This window comes from Notamacropus eugenii, chromosome 3 (genome assembly GCF_028372415.1).
Source record: "Notamacropus eugenii isolate mMacEug1 chromosome 3, mMacEug1.pri_v2, whole genome shotgun sequence".
Lineage (NCBI taxonomy): Eukaryota > Metazoa > Chordata > Mammalia > Diprotodontia > Macropodidae > Notamacropus > Notamacropus eugenii.
Window position 1 is genome coordinate 115,006,381 of NC_092874.1, and position 15,829 is coordinate 115,022,209.

General features: G+C 39.7%; 1 protein-coding gene across 14 annotated transcripts in view; it reads right to left on the minus strand.

Annotated features, from left to right (window-relative positions):
• Window positions 1-15,829, minus strand: part of CALD1 (caldesmon 1) — a 268,202-nt gene that overhangs the window by 144,048 nt on the left and 108,325 nt on the right. For 13 of the 14 annotated variants that reach the window (XM_072652672.1, XM_072652685.1, XM_072652680.1 and 10 more), the window contains one exon: window positions 6,441-6,520. The gene's annotated coding sequence lies outside the window, so the exon portion shown is untranslated. Of the gene's footprint in view, window positions 1-3,647; window positions 3,741-6,440; window positions 6,521-15,829 lie in introns of those variants that run through there. The other variant, XM_072652684.1, reaches the window with a different exon arrangement.

Genomic DNA, 15,829 nt, shown 5'->3' on the forward strand with positions numbered 1-15,829 from the left:
TGGCTAGCTGGCTGGTAGACCAGCACTCTTTTCAATCCTGCTGTGAGACCATTCTTGTCAGAGCTCTTTTACATAGTGAAGTCAGTATGTATGTGCACTTAAGTATTTGTTTACAGATCATGAGGGACTTGACTGAAATACAATAGGGCAGAGAAAAAAAGTTCAATTGTTAAACTTATAAATTTAGAGTAGGACATGACCTTATCTAATCTAATCCCCTCATTTTATAAATGAAGAGACTGAAAGGCAGAGAGGTTAATCAGCTTGCTGAACATTGTTCACGTAGGTAATAAGTAGAGGGGCCAACAATTGAATTCAAGTCATCTGACTTCAAATCTAGTGATCTTTTTTCTTCTTCTGTAGCATCACTTCTAAGAAGCCAATTAACTCTAAAGATGGACAAGCAGTGTGGTATGCTAGAAAGATTATTTTCCCTAGTCCTGCCCTCCTGCAGGCAAGCGTGGCAGCTAAGTGTACAGTAGATAGAGTACTAGACCTAGATTCAAGAAGAGCTGAGTTCAGATCCCACCTCAGACACTTATCAGTCATGTGACCTTTTATACAAATCAATTAACATCTATTTGTCTCAGTTTCTTCAACTGTAAAACAGGGATAATATCAGCACCTAGTTCCCAGGGTTGCTGTGAAAATCAAATGGGATAACTGTAAAGCTCTTTGCACCATGCCTGGCACATATTAAGTGCTACATAAACGTTAGTTATTATTATTGCTGTCTACCTAAGCTCTGATCCCTGGGCACTGCATGCTTGAGTTCTGAGCATCTGCTGCCTAATCTATCAGTACTTTCTCGGTCTTTACCCTCATTTCCCAAGGATCTGTGCATAGGTTACTGGTCTCCGCTGCCCTTAAATATTTTTAAAATGCCTAACACAGTACCTGGAATATAGTAGGTTCTATATAAATTCTAACTATTATTACAGTAGTGGTTTTTGTTGCTTGATTCTCTTGGGGTCTCAGTTTCATCCTGCATCAAACAAAGAGTTTGGTCTAGATGATTTCTAAGGTCCTTTCCATCCTATAGTTCTTTAACTAAAGGCCTTTGCTCTTCCCATTTATCACCCCCACACCCATCTGACAAATGTGCTAAGGCTAGCACATCCCGAAAGGATGTCCCTTCAGGGACATCTCCTTTATGGTAATTAGTAGCTCTGACTCAGTATTAATGTAGACCTTTTCCTTCTCTCTTTAGCAATGAGTTTTCAGCCAAATATGTTAAAACCATTTAGCTGCTCTTTCCTCCGTCAGGCAAAAAGCCAGCATCCTAAAATCACAGATCATTTGTATCATGTTGGCGTCAATATTCAGACTCAGTTTGTCTCCAAATTTTTAAAGTCAGACATAAAATGAATGATGACCATTTTTCTTTGAATTAGCACAAAAGAAAAAAACACACCAATAAGTAACAAAAGGCAATAATAAGTACTTTAGCTTAGCACATTTAATAGAGCATATCTTTTTAATTTGGAATCTGTCGGTTTCAAAGAGTGCATCTCTCCTTTCTCCAGTAAAAATAAGCCAACAACCCAGATTTTATTTGGCTTCAAGTAGGAGCTAGGGTACTGAGAATGGTAGAAAGGAATTTGCCTAAGAATTTCCAGATTGGAAGGTTGTATTTTACTTAAGCTCTGTCACCTGGAGTAAGGCAAAAGCCCAACATTAATTTAATTCAGTGAAGCAATTCAAATCAGAGAAATTTATTTAAAACGTAGCCAACTATACACATACCTGGAGGTATATAAACTCTCACAAAGACAGACTTTAGGTGAGATTTCTGGTATTTCCTACTCAAAAACAAAGAAAAATCTTTTTTTTTTCTTTGCTACGTGCTCCCTGGGGGAAACAGGCTAGAAATTAGAATGGTAGCCATTGTTTTCACTGTCTCTCCTGACACTTTTGGCTAAGAGCTGGAATGCTGTCATTGTGTTCATTATTCTCCCTGACTGTTTTGGACAGGAATTGGAACTACCATTGTTGTCTTCTTAATTCTCCCTGCCTGTTTTGACTTCTCTCCCTGCCTGGGCAAATATGTCTGTCTCCCCATCTGCTCTCATGGAGGTGTCCTGTGCATGCATGTGAAGAATGGTTAGGAGTTGTGCTGAGTGAGTGAGGTCAGTGACAGTCTGGTTTGGGAGTAAGGTGGTACTGATCATTACAGAATTCGTTACTTCTGTTTAGGCTACATGCCTTTTTCCACTTGGAAAATGCAGAGCAAAATAGGAAAATAAGATTTATTTAATGTTTTCTAAACCATAGCTTCCATACACGTTGTTAGTATTAGTTTTTTCAATTTAATTTATGTTTATTAACTGTTCATTTTGTGCAGAGCGCTCTATCAGGGAGATATGAATTTTAGAGAAGACTAAGTCTCTGTCCTCATGGGATTTATGGTACAATATATGGCGCAATCTGGGAGATTCATAAAGAACTGTAATCCAAAATGTGTTACATATAAAATGGTGCCTGAGATCCAAGAGTGTAAATCTGATTACCAACTACAGGGAATCCGGGAAGTCTCCCCAGAAGAAGTGGCATTTGTTGTTGTCTGACTCTTTGTGATCCAATTTGGGGTTTTCTTGGCAAAGATACTGGAGTGGTTTGCTGTTCCCTTCTCCAGTTCATTTTACAGATAAGGAAACTAAGGCAAATAGGGTTCAGCAACTTGTCCAGGGCCACAATTAGTAATTCTCTGAGGTCAGATTTGAACTCAGGAAAATGAGTCTTTCTGATGCTAGGCCTGACACTCTATCTACTGAGCCACCTAGCTGCTGAAAGCATTTGAGTTGGGCTTTAAAGTAAAAGTAAGCATTCAACAAGTAGGGTGGAGGGGAAATATCCTAAGCCTAGGACACAGCATGGGCAAAGCCAGAGAGCAAGCAAAGTGTGGATGATATGTATATGGAAAAGAGAAAATAATCTACTTGTGGAGGGAACCCCCCAAAAAGATATTCTTCTCATTAGAGAGACCCCAGGTCAGGTCTCATACTCCCTGTTAGGCCACATGGGGCATGAAGTACAGCAGGGACCAAAGAGTTTGGCAAGGAAGCTCAGGGAGTCTTGTTCCACAAAATTCAAGAAGTAAAAGAAGAAAAGGTTTCTTCTTTTCCTTCCCCATCTGGCCCTTTAACTTATTCCCCCCAATGGGCCCACTGTGATTGTAAAACCCCCCATTTGCAGAGCTCTGTACTGATGATGGGGCCAGCTGGGTGCTTATAACTGGACTTATAAAAGCACTTCTTTTACACATTTTTGAGAAACGTAGCCTTCTCTCTCAAGCGACTGAAACTAATGGAACATAGGTTGCTTTCTCTGGCTGCCTGCTTTTCCTTAATAGAAAATGCCAGCTGAGATGATCATCGATATGAAAGCAGCAAATTGTCCTCTTGCCCCCCTGCCCCAATTCCTTTCCCACTTTTATTTTGAAATAAATTTGAATTATGATTCAGGCATCTCTGTTGCTCTGTGCAACTGTGAGGAAAATTGAAATTCTGAGCCAGGTTGTTCTAGGAGAGCCTTCTACAGGCAGGAAGCGGTGTGGGGAATGTAGAAATATTTGAAAGGAGCTGATAGGACAGAGTTCTTCTAAGAAACAGAGGTGGGGAGGATATGTTCACACGGCTTTGTCTTACCTAGGGATCAACAGATTTTGAAGATAAAGGAAGCTTTCCTAGATATCATTGAGTTCAGCCGTCTCATTCTTCAGATGAAGGAGTTGAGCCCAAGAAAGCTGGATTGCCCAAAGTCACATAGAAATGAAGAACATGGTCATGATTCAAACCCTGTCCTCTGACCTCAAATCTAGTGACCTTCACCCTTTCATTGATCTCTTCTACAAATAAACTCATGTTTTGTTGCTTCAGTATATCTGTGACCCAATAGAGGTAAGTATTCAAATTAATCACTGATTAATCAATCAATCAAAAAGTATTTATTGAGGGGTTACTATATATCAGGCATGGTGCTAACTACTGGACATAAAAAGACAAGAGACAGAGAATCTGTGCCTTGGAGAACCTTATATTCTATGGGGGAAGAAAGGAGGACAGCAAGGTGTACATTTTTAAGTATGAAAAGAATAAATGCAAGATAGGATACGCAGGGAGGTCAGTTGGAGGGATTGTTATTCAGTCATTTCAATCCTGCCTGACTTTTCATGATCCCGTTTGGAGTGTTCTTGGCAAAGAAACTGGAGTAGTTTACAATTTCCTTTTCCAGCTTACTTTACAGATGAAGAAACCGAAACAGGGTTAAGTGACTTGCTTAGAGTCACACAGTTAGAAAGTGTCTGAGACCAGATGTGAACTCAGAAAGATGAGTCTTTCTAACTCCAGGCCACTGAGTCATCTACTTGCCCTTGGAGGGATCAGGAAAGGCTTAATATAAGGGTAACAGCTTGCACTGAGTCTTAAGGGAAGTAAATTATTCCAAGTGGTAACAGTTAGCAGAGAGAGCATTGCAGGTAATGTGGACAGCAAGTACAAAGGGTTATCCCTGTTTTACAGATGAAGAAATTCAGATATGTGCAGGTTAAGTAGCTTATTCACCATCACACCGCTAATTAGTTTCAGAGACGGGATTCAAATTCATGTCCTCCTAGTTCCAAGTTCAGTATCCTATTAGCCATACCATGCTCTCTTCCATAATATTGTACAAAGTGGTGTTCATTTTGTCTGCCACTGTGGCAAGGAAGCCAAGTGTTTGTTGGCTAAGGTGGCTTCTCAGCTTTTTTCATCTCTTTTTTGTTTTGATGTATTTACACAGTTTAAACTTTCTTAGAAAATGGTGATAATCTGTATTGGTGTTTGTTCTTTTATCTACTTCTCGTTTTCCAACAGCTTGTTTAGACCAGTCAATTGATAAATATTTATTCAGAGCCTACTATGCGTTAGACAATGTGTGAAATTCCAGTCAAGTCATCAATTTGAACTTGCCTCAGTAGCTTACCATATCCTCTTTTAATTTTTATTCTTCTAATTTGGTATCTGATTCAGAAATAATTTCCACATTAGCAACTAGTAGTTTCTTGCCTGATAAAACACAATTGATCTCATTTCTTGTGATACTATCTGGTGCTTGTCAGGTTTAGCATTTCCTTTATTTCTCAAATAAAATATGTAGACATGAGGCTTTTATACAATCTACAAGTTTTTGGCTTCTTTTTTCTTACTCTTGAGCCAAAGTTTCTAAAATAGTTTTTTTGCCCTTTTCCTTATGCCCACCTTTGCATTTCAATCATAGAGTACTTATTTGCTGATTAAATTTGAAACATTTTCTTGAGTTCTTTCTAGATATTTCTACTTCTTCATCCTCTAATTGCAATTATTTCCATGATTGTCTTTTTTTCTCCCCCAAAATACTTTTTGAAGGCATTGCAGTGATCAAGGTAGCAATGATGAAGAATCCCATGAATGTTTCTTTCTGTTTTTGTATAAATGTTAGAAAAAAACTATCTTTATTTGTCATTTCAAGGAAAACCTGTGATCTATCCTTTCACTTAACAACAACTGCCTTTCATCGTTTAGTTTCATTTATTGTGAAAATGTCAATCTTCATCACCAGGAGTACATTCACTTTTGGTCACTGGATGGGGACCTCGTGTAGAGGACCAACAATTAAGCTAATGTTCATAGATAGTCTAAAATCCATGTGATTTTGGGCATGCTGTGCCCCCTTTCTTATACATTTCAGAACTGAAAAAGGGCCCAAACAGGATTTTTTGCTTGATTCTATGTGACTAGAACTCAGAACTCTGTGACCAAGGGTTGCTGATCTTCATCTTTTATCTGTAAAGATGGAGATAATGATGTGCCCTATCTCATCACAGTACGGTTGTGAGAGAAAGGACTTTATAAAACCTTAAAGAAGTGTAGAAATGTAAACTATTACTACTGAAACATGTGCTAGAGTATTTAACTCTTTCCCCTCCCTCTTTTTGTCTCCCTGAAGGCACGCATGACAGAGGGTGGGACCCAGCAGCAGATGGAGACAGGAAAGAAGGGTGGGGAAAGAGATTACTTGAATAAGAGGTTTAGGAAAAGACAAAATAAATAGTTCAGAAGTATCTGTCATGTAGACAAGATCTGTGCTCTGACAACTCTTGTTGAGCATCTACTATCTTTGTACTCATTACACATAGTCATGCTTCTTTTTGGAATAGAACCAGGAACCCTTCTTTTATCATTTGAAAGGTAGCATAACTTATTGAAAGACTCACTATATTTGGACTGAATTTGGAAGCTGCAAATCTTTATAACTATCTAGCCATGCAACCTGTGTCACCTGAGTTTCAGCTTAGAGTTGCTTATCTAACTTATACCAAGTGAAATTCATCCCAATGTCCAATCCCAAGGATGCCTCCAGGCATAGAGAAATGCAATATCACACAAATAATCTGATGCAAAAACACAAAATATACTACTTACAACTAAGCAAACAGATGCTCAGTTCCAAGTGAAATTCCTGATGGATTTGAAATGATGATTCCAGAAATCTTTAGTGATGCCTAGGTAAAAAGGAAGATTAAAATAAAGTTAATTTTGTATAAAATAGATAATTTTATCTATCTTTTGAATTACATTTTTGGCAGTTGTTATAAGAGTCATTCAATGAAAATGTAATTTATAAGAGTACTACAGTTTTGATTTTTAATACGAATGGAATCACTAGTACAAAAAGTGAATACACAAAGATTGTTTATATCTGATTATAGAGTCTGTCAGAGATATCTCCAGAGCCTTACCTAGCAATTTTTCTGCCTGAGGCAAGCAGAAGAACACAGCCTGAAATGAAGTCTGAAATCAACATTATAATTCATGATGCAAAACAGAATACAAGAAGTAATTAAGGCCAGTTTGCTTTAGCTGGAGGTGGAAACTGGTTACCATGGTTTTTAGTAGTTGAAAGAATACATGTTAAATTTTTGTGTTCCCTAAATTTTGGTGGAGTGGGACAAAGCTACAGTAGCTCAGCCCTATGTTTAGATCTAAGTAGATGACCCCCTTGTAATTATCTGCATCTCTTCCCTCAATTCAGCCAAATTCAGTTCAACACTCACCTATCCAGACTGACATTGGGCAGAGAAGGACCTGAGAACCTGAATACCTGAGGCTGGTGATGGGAAAGAGTCTGGATACCAGTGGACCCAAACAACCGTGAAACCAGAAGGGATTGTTGACATGGGAGAAGCGCTTATGCCCCACCAGGGCTCAATTCCTCCTTAAGAAGAAATTGCAAGATTACAACCATAATTATAATCCTGGTACTTTATCTTGAGTTCTGCCCTGGAAGTTTAGAGAACAATTCCCTTGGAAAAGAAGTCACTCTATTTTGGGGGTCGGAGCCAAGATGGCAGAGTAGAAAGATGCATATATTCTAGCTCTTCCCCCACAGCCCATAAAATACCTGTAAAGAATGACTCTCAACAAATTCTAGATCACTATAAGTCACAGAATGACAGAGTGGAGGAGACTTCCAGCTCAGGGTGACCTGGAAGGCCTACGGGAAAGGTCTGTGCAGATGCGGAGCGGAGCCCAGCCCAGCTTTGGCCGCAGCACAGAGAGGAACAGGGCTGGAGCAGGCCTCAGGGGTGGAATCCCCAGTGGCAGCAGCCTGGGTTCTCAAATCCCTCAACCCACAGGCGCCAAAGGTCAGTGAGAGGGCTTTTTTAGCTGGCCAAAAAGGGAGCAGGCTCCCCCTGCATAGCTCCTGCACCAGGCAGCAGAGGCAGAGGTCTCAGCGAGCAGTGGCTCCCATGGCAGGCAGCAACCAACATCCATTGTTGAAGGCCTATTCAGAAAGCCCCCAGGGGAATTGAGCAGCTGATCTGAACCTCAGCCCTGAGTGCTAGCATGGCAGAACTGGAGGTAAAGCTGTTGTGGACAGGAAATTCTACTACTCGCAGATTCTAGGCACAAAAGTTTCTGGTTGCTCCTTCATCAGTGTGCAGGCTTGATTGTGCCACCTTGGAGGAACTGAGATCTTACAGAATATACCCTGCTTTTGACAAGGAACCCAAAAGTCAAGTAACTGGTTGGGAAAATGCCCAAAAAAGGAAAAAAAAATAAGACCATAGAAGGTTACTTTCTTGGTGAACAGGTATCTTCTCCCATCCTTTCAGATGAGGAAGAGCTAGGCTTACCACAAGGGAAAGACATAAAAGTCAAGGCTTCTGTATCCCAAATATCCAAAATAAATATTCAGTGGTCTCAAGCCATTGAAGAGCTCAAAAAGGATTTTGAAAATCAAGTAAGAGAGGTGAAGGAAAAATTGGGAAGAGAAATGAGAGAGATGCAAGAAAATCATGAAAAGTGAGTCAACAGCTTGCTAAAGGAGAGCCAAAAAAAATGCTGAAGAAAGTAGCCTCTTTAAAGATAGGCTACCTCAATTAGCAAAAGAGGTCCCAAAAGCCAACGAGGAGAAGAATGCTTTCAAAGGCAGAATTAGCCAAATGGAAAAGGAGGTTGAAAAGCTCCCTGAAGAAAATAGTTCTTTAAAAATTAGAATGGAACAGATGGAAATTAATGACTATGAGAAACCAAGAAATCACAAAACAAAACCAAAAGAATGAAAAAATGGAAGATAATGTGAAATACCTCATTGGAAAAACAACTGACCTGGAAAATAGATCCAGGAGAGACAATTTAAAAATTATGGGACTACCTGAAAGCCATGACCAAAAAAAGAGCCTAGACATCATGTTTCATGAAATTTTCCAGGAAAACATCCCTGATATTCTAGAGTCAAAGGGCAAAATAAATATTGAAAGAATCCACCAATCCACCTCCTGAAAGAGATCCAAAAAAAGAAACTCCTAGGAACATTGTAGCCAAATTCCAGAGTGCCCTGGTCAAGGAGAAAATATTGCAAGCAGTTAGAAAGAAACAATTCAAGTATTGTGGAGGTACAATCAGGATAACACAAGATCTAGCATCTTCTACATTAAGGGATCGAAGGGCATGGAATATGATATTCCAGAAGTCAAAGGAACTAGGATTAAAACCAAGAATCACCTACCTAGCAAAACTGAGTATAATACTTCAGGGGAAAAAATGGTCTTTCAATGAAATAGAGGACTTTCAAGCATTCTTGATGAAAAGACCAGAGCTGAAAAGAAAAATTGACTTTCAAACATAAGAATCAAGAGAAGCATGAAAAGGTAAACAGGAAAGAGAAATCACAAGGGATGTACTAAAGTTGAACTGTTTACATTCCTACATGGAAAGATCATATTTGCAACTCTTGAGACTTTTCTCAGTATCTGGGTAGTTGGTGGAATTATACACACACACACACACACACACACGTGTGTGTGTGTGTGTGTGTGTGTATAATATATTGAGAGAGAGACAGAGACAGTGCACAAGGTGAGTTGAATAGTAAGGGATAATATCTAAAAAAATAAAATTAAGGGGTGAGAGGCATATATTGGGAGGAGAAAGAGAGAAATGGAATGGGGCAAACTATCTCTCATAAAAGAGGCAAGGAAAAGCCTTTTCAATGGAGAGAAAAAGGGGGGAGAAGAGAGGGAAAAAATGAAGCTTATTCTCATCACATTTGGCTCAAGGAACGAATAACATGCACACTCAATTTGGTATGAAAACCTATCTTACAATACTGGAAAGTAGGGGAGAAGGAGATAAGCAGCGTCAGGAGAATGATGGAAGGGGGGGTAAATGGGAGGAGGGAGCAATTAAAAGTAAACACTCTTGGGGAGGGACAAGGTCAAAAGAGATAACAGAAGAAATGGGGGGCAGGATAGGATGGAGGGAAATATAATTAGTCTTACACAACATGACTATTATGGAAGTCATTTGCAAAACTACACATATATACCCTATATTGAATTGCTTGCCTTCTCAGTGGGGATGGGTGGGGAGGGAGGAAGGAAGAGAAGTTGTAACTCAAAGTTTTAAGAACAAATGTTGAGTATTTTTCCTGCATACAACTGAGAAATAAGAAATACAGGCAATGGGGTACAGAAATTTATCTTGCCTCACAGGACAAAAGAGAAGATGGGGATAAGGGAATGGAGAGATGTTAGGAGGGAGGGCAGATTGGTGGAAGGGGTAATCATTGGTGTTTTGGGGTTAGGGGAGGGGAGAGATGGGGAGAAATTTTGGAACTCAAAAGTTTGTGGAAATGAATGTTGAAAACTTAAATAAATAAATTAATTCATAGTGGAAAAAAAGAAATCATCCCATTTTGGAAAGGGGGCTGTCCTGCGTACTGCTTCACTATCCCTATCTCACAACCTACAACCATCCTTCTCCCTCAACCTCCCCTGTCATTGTACTGTCTTTGTGTTTCTGTGCTGGCCTCGCAATTAGACCCACCTTTGAGCCACTCCCCGCCCCCATCCCCAAAACCACACTCAATTTGCCCCAAGTATGTTTTGTCAAGTTCCCTTCTTGTAATATTTGCCTTGCACAGAGTAGACTTCATAAATATCGCTTGAATTGAATCACATTTTGGTTGGTTTGTTTCTCTTCAACACTCCTTAAAGTTTGCATGACCAAAAGGAGCAAAGGCTGCCACTGTAGGCCTCCTGACAGAGCCTGTGAATCCTTCTCTAGCAAGTTTAGTATTTACTGTAACTTGCTTCCTTTTCCCCTGACGTTTTAATTTTTTAATGGGGGTGAGGAGGAAAGAGTAGAGATTAAAAGGTAATATTTTACTAGAATTTGGAGAAAAATAATGCTATAAATCTGATACTATGATGCATGTCTCTATGTGTTCATGCCAGCCATGCTTGTGAATTTTCCAGAGATAAGTAGAAAGGGAGGAGGAGATGAGGCAAAGTAATAAGCAAAGTGATAATACGCTGAAATTACCCTGAGAATTTCACTCCCTTTTCAATTTCTGATTTGGAAATTTAGCATCTTTGGTCCAGGGGAAGAATTACCAAGAAGCTGGTTGAGGCCCAGCTCACTCTGCCAGCTTCTCTCCGTGACCCTGGAAATGCATTGGCATGTCAAGCAAACACCCATGGCCACCATTATTCACCATGCCCTCTGGCTGAGCCAGCTCAGTGGCAGTCCCCGCAGTGTGCTGTCCCAACTCAGTGCTGACAGGCATGAGGATAAGGGAAGAAGGCAAAGAAAAGGAAGAGGGAGATGCAGATGGTCAGGGTTAGGGGGATGAGCATGGTCCTGCTCTTCTCCTTCCCTATCACTGCTAGTGGCAAGTGGCCAATGTCTGCTTATTACTCCTTTGATCTGGTTCTCTGTGTACCCTGGCATGGAAAAAGCATGTTTGATTTTATGTGAAAGTATTCCCTATGGAAGAATTGAGTTATAGTCCAAAGAGAAATTCCTACACTCTTTATCTAGATCACTTTGCCTCCAACTATAAAACTAATCATCTTCTCAAAGCCCCCAGGAAGCCTCTGCTGGCAGCTATCCACCAGCATCAGAAATAGCACACAGTATCTTTCTAGATCAGAGATCCCAAACTTTTAAGGGAAGCAGGAAGGAAAAACCCATTATTTTTTAATAATCTTAGAATATTACTTTTGAAAGAGCTATATTACATTTTATAAACTGAGATTTCAAAGGACTTGTGAGTGTTGATGCAGGGATTCCCTTCAGTTAGCTTCCTCTCTTCTCCCCCCTCTCTGACTCTTGGCTTACTTCAAGTTTCAGCTAAAAATCCTACCTTCAGCAAGGCCCTCCTCAATGCTAGTGCCTTCCCTCTAAGGTTACTTCCAAGTTATTAATTAGATGCATATACATAGTTGTTTTCACATTGTCTGCTTTTTAGATTGTGAGCTCCTCTGATCTAGTTCTCTGGTGTGCCCTGGCATGGAACTTTTTTTGCCTTTCTTTGTATCCTCAGCACTTGGTATAGTGCCTGGCATACAGTAGGCACTTAATAAATGCTTGTTGATTGATTAAGCCATCTTTCCCTTTTGATTCTGTGTAACTCTTGTCTGCGTGAGGATCCTGCGTGAGGAATTCTTGGATCATTCAGAGGAGGGACCATCCAACATAACAGGGGCCTTTTCTCTTTTAGATCTCTTGATGTTGTATGGATAACCACAGAGAATAGGGATGGTCCATTGGTTTTTTCTTAATCTCACCACCTTCTTTTTATCTATCTATCTATCACCTCTGTAGATTCAGATATAGCTATAGACATACATGTAGTTAGAGGCATATATATAGATAGATATGGCTATATACATATTGTGTATGTATATCACATATATGTATGTACATATTCCTTAGTAGTTAAGAGGGAAAATTCATTGCAGAGATATCAATCTTGTCTGTACTGGTTTATAAATTTGCATTGTTTTGTTTTGCATATGTGAATTAATACAATTCAAGAAAGAGATCAAATAATACCATCGTATGCTGTCTCCAGAAGACCCTTGTTATAACGCACATGTAGGAGTTAGGAACTAGAAGGCAGGTAGGTCCCCAAGGAGCTTCTAAATAATCTTCTCCTATTATGGTCTTATTACAATGAGTCAAATAGATTAGCTAATTAGCCTTTTGGAAGACACAGAAGAGGTGACCCCAACAGCTTAAGATATGGGAAAAGAAGAAACAGAGTTAGGAGAAAGAATACATGGCAGCAGCAAGGGAGGAAGAGATTGCCAAAAGGGGTGATGACAAAGGAAAAGAATCCTTCCTAAGTGTTGGACTTTATTTAGAGGTTAGGGCTTTGGGACATGGTGGGAAGACAGGAGAGGCGGTATCATCTAGTGGAGAAAATTCTAGGTTTGGAGTTAGACAAGTTGGGTTTGAATCTTGGCTTTGCCAGCATTGGACTATATAATCTCTGAAGGCTCTTCCAAGACTGTATCTATGATCCTATAAGCCTGAGAAGGTCAAAACCTGAGATTTACTCACTTCCAGGCTATTTATTTATCATCAAAAGGTTTTCCAGTATTTGCATGTTAATGAGTCATCATTCCCTTATAAAGTCATCTACTTTGGCTGAAATTTTCCATAGGTATGTATTTAAACCTATGTTTAAGCGAGGAATTGCCTTCCTTCCAATGAGTTTCTTAACCCCTGTTCTAAGACAATACATGTGGAAATATATTGCCAACTCATATTATAAGAAATGGCTGAAATCCCACCTTAAAGTTGTTGACACAAGCCCTCACAACATTCTTTCTTTCTGGTGGTTGGAGGTGGGCCCCAAATGAAAGCTAGAAAGTCTAGAATTGTGGGGAATCATCTATAGCTTTTGGCATCCAAGAAAATTCAGTTAAGGGCTCTTTTTAAAATGGTTCACTTATTGCTCTAAAGTCTAAAAACCCAGGTTCAAAGTCTGCTTCTCACACTCACTAGCTATTCAACCTTTACAAGTTTTTCATCTATAAAATGGGGAGTTGGACCACGTGGGTTTTGAAGTCCCTTCCAACTCTAAAGCTATGATTTTATAATCAGACAAGGGAAGAGCTAGGTTTTAATTCATCTTATCATTCCTCCTGTCAGTGCTGTGACTAGAGTGGGGCAGCTGGCTTTTTCCATCCTGTAAAAGTTCTGACACTCTAATATCCCTTTTCTAAGGGTCTGGTGACGTGCCTGGTACACAGTAGGTCTGCTCTTGCTACATGATGGGTTCAGAGAGATGACCATCTTAGTCTCTAAAACCACTACTGAGCTCCCCTCAGTCTTCTGCCACAGTGGCCCCCAGAAACCCCTAAAAATTAAAGCAGAATGGGCATGGCTATGTCTGGGAGGACTGGGTAAAACTCTGTGGAAGCAATCTCCCTTCTCTCCCAGACTGACTGTTTCTGAATGTGAGTAGCTCCCATGAAAGCTAACCATGGTGCAGTGAAGGCACAGGTCTGACGGCCAATGTGAGATTACAGGATTGGAAGATTTGAAGCTGAGAGGGACCTTCAAAATCATCTAATCTTATCTTCTCATTTTATAGAAGACAGAACTGGGGCCCAGATAATCTAAATGATTTGGCCAAAGTCACATAGGTAGAAAGTAGCAGAGATGGGATTTGAGTTTAGGTCCATTGAGCCCAAATCCAGCACTCTTTCTATTATATATAATATTGTCCTTCAACCAAGACCTTTCCATAATGCATTCCTTGTCTTAATCAGCCCTTCTGCCTCCCCACGTTGGATTTTCTGGGGTTTCTTTCTTCCCCCAAGGAGAATAATGTTTGGGAGTCCATTCCCTTAGATCCAGAGTTTCTCCTTAAGGTATCCTTTCCATCCCCATGCTTGCCCCAGAGCCCAGAATAGCTAATTATGGCTCTGTTCTATGTATTTGTAGCTTACTGATTCTGAGATGCACATTTATGTAATGTGCATATCACTATATCACCCACTATCACCATATTCATTGACTACTTGCTATGCTCTTCTAACATGAAGATGATTTTACTCACCCACCAATGAGATTTACTCTTTTGAGCTGTTTTCCTAGTAGTTGGAATAAATAGACATCAAACCATGCACATTCTTTTACCTTAATAACTTCTGTGTGTAGTGGCTGGTGTTTGAAAGAAGATTGGGCAGGCTTAAAAGTTTGCTTGATGACTACTGAAGGTTATGAAATGATCCATCGGGATTCAAAGCACTAAATGCTTATTAGCAGAGTGTTAGGAATCTTCTGGGCAAAATAATTACCTAAATATAGATTCTAGGAGTTAAGAATGGGAGCCGGGGATCAGGGACTGTCTCTGTATTCCATCAATATTGGGGTATACACATGAATGATCCCCTTTTCAAACAGCAGACCTTGGAAGTGATGAGTTATAAGGATGGGCATCTAAGTGCTAGGAGGGTCAAAGATTTTCCTCATCTTCCTCTTGTATAAACTTGAGATGTGCTGCCCTCTGTGGGTGGATGTAAGCCCAATCCTAGGCCTATGGGTTGGAGATAGGGCAGAATGTTTTAAAATAATAAGTGAAAGAATGAAATTCTATAGGAGACAGTTCTCAGAATCAGAAAAAAAAAATGGTGAGTAGTTATTTCAAAGCTTTGCCTGGCAGAAATTCATATCATCTGTGGGAGTGGAAACGAAAATAAAATACTTAAAATAGATATATGGGATTCATCAAGAATGAGTCAGTAACAATAAAACATTAGTGACTATCTCTTGCAATGCTGCAAATGTTCTTAGTTTTAAATTTCACCGAAAAGTGGGGGAAATGCTCTATCTTAAGAATTTTGTTATCTAAATAAATATTAGCTAGCTGTGTGACCTCTGAGTAAGTTATTTTATAGCTCTGAATCTCATTTCCCTCATCTGTAAAATAAGGGGTTGACCTAGATCATCTCTAAGGACACTTCTTGTACTAAAATTCTATCATTTTGTAATTATGTCCTTTTAAGGAAAAACCACATTCTTACCCAATATCATCAACTGACCTTCTTACTACTATCCTAAAATGCCACTGTGTAAAGTCAAGTCAACAAGCATTCATTAAGCATTTACTATGTGCCAAGCACTGTGCTAAGCTCAGAGGGGAGAGTGGTAGAGTGGGGGTGCAGAAAGAAAGGCAAAAAAATCCATCTTTGATCACAAGAAGCTCACAGTCTAATGGATAATGCAGATAGAACATACTCTCCCAAATCCCCTCTTTCAGCAATTGGTAGCACAAACTGTACCCCCAAACTTAAAGAGAGCAGAACCCCACCCTCTTTGGAGTTCCCTTTCTTTAGTCTCACTCCATCTATTTCCAGCCCTAGGAAGGGAAATGCCGAGCCATTTGTGGTTGCCGACACAGACATTTCTCTGTACATCTGAGAAGTGCCAAAAAAAAAAAAAAATACTTCAAGGCACAGTCTTATTGAAGGATTTAATAGGATTGGGTGGCCACCATATGCAGACAA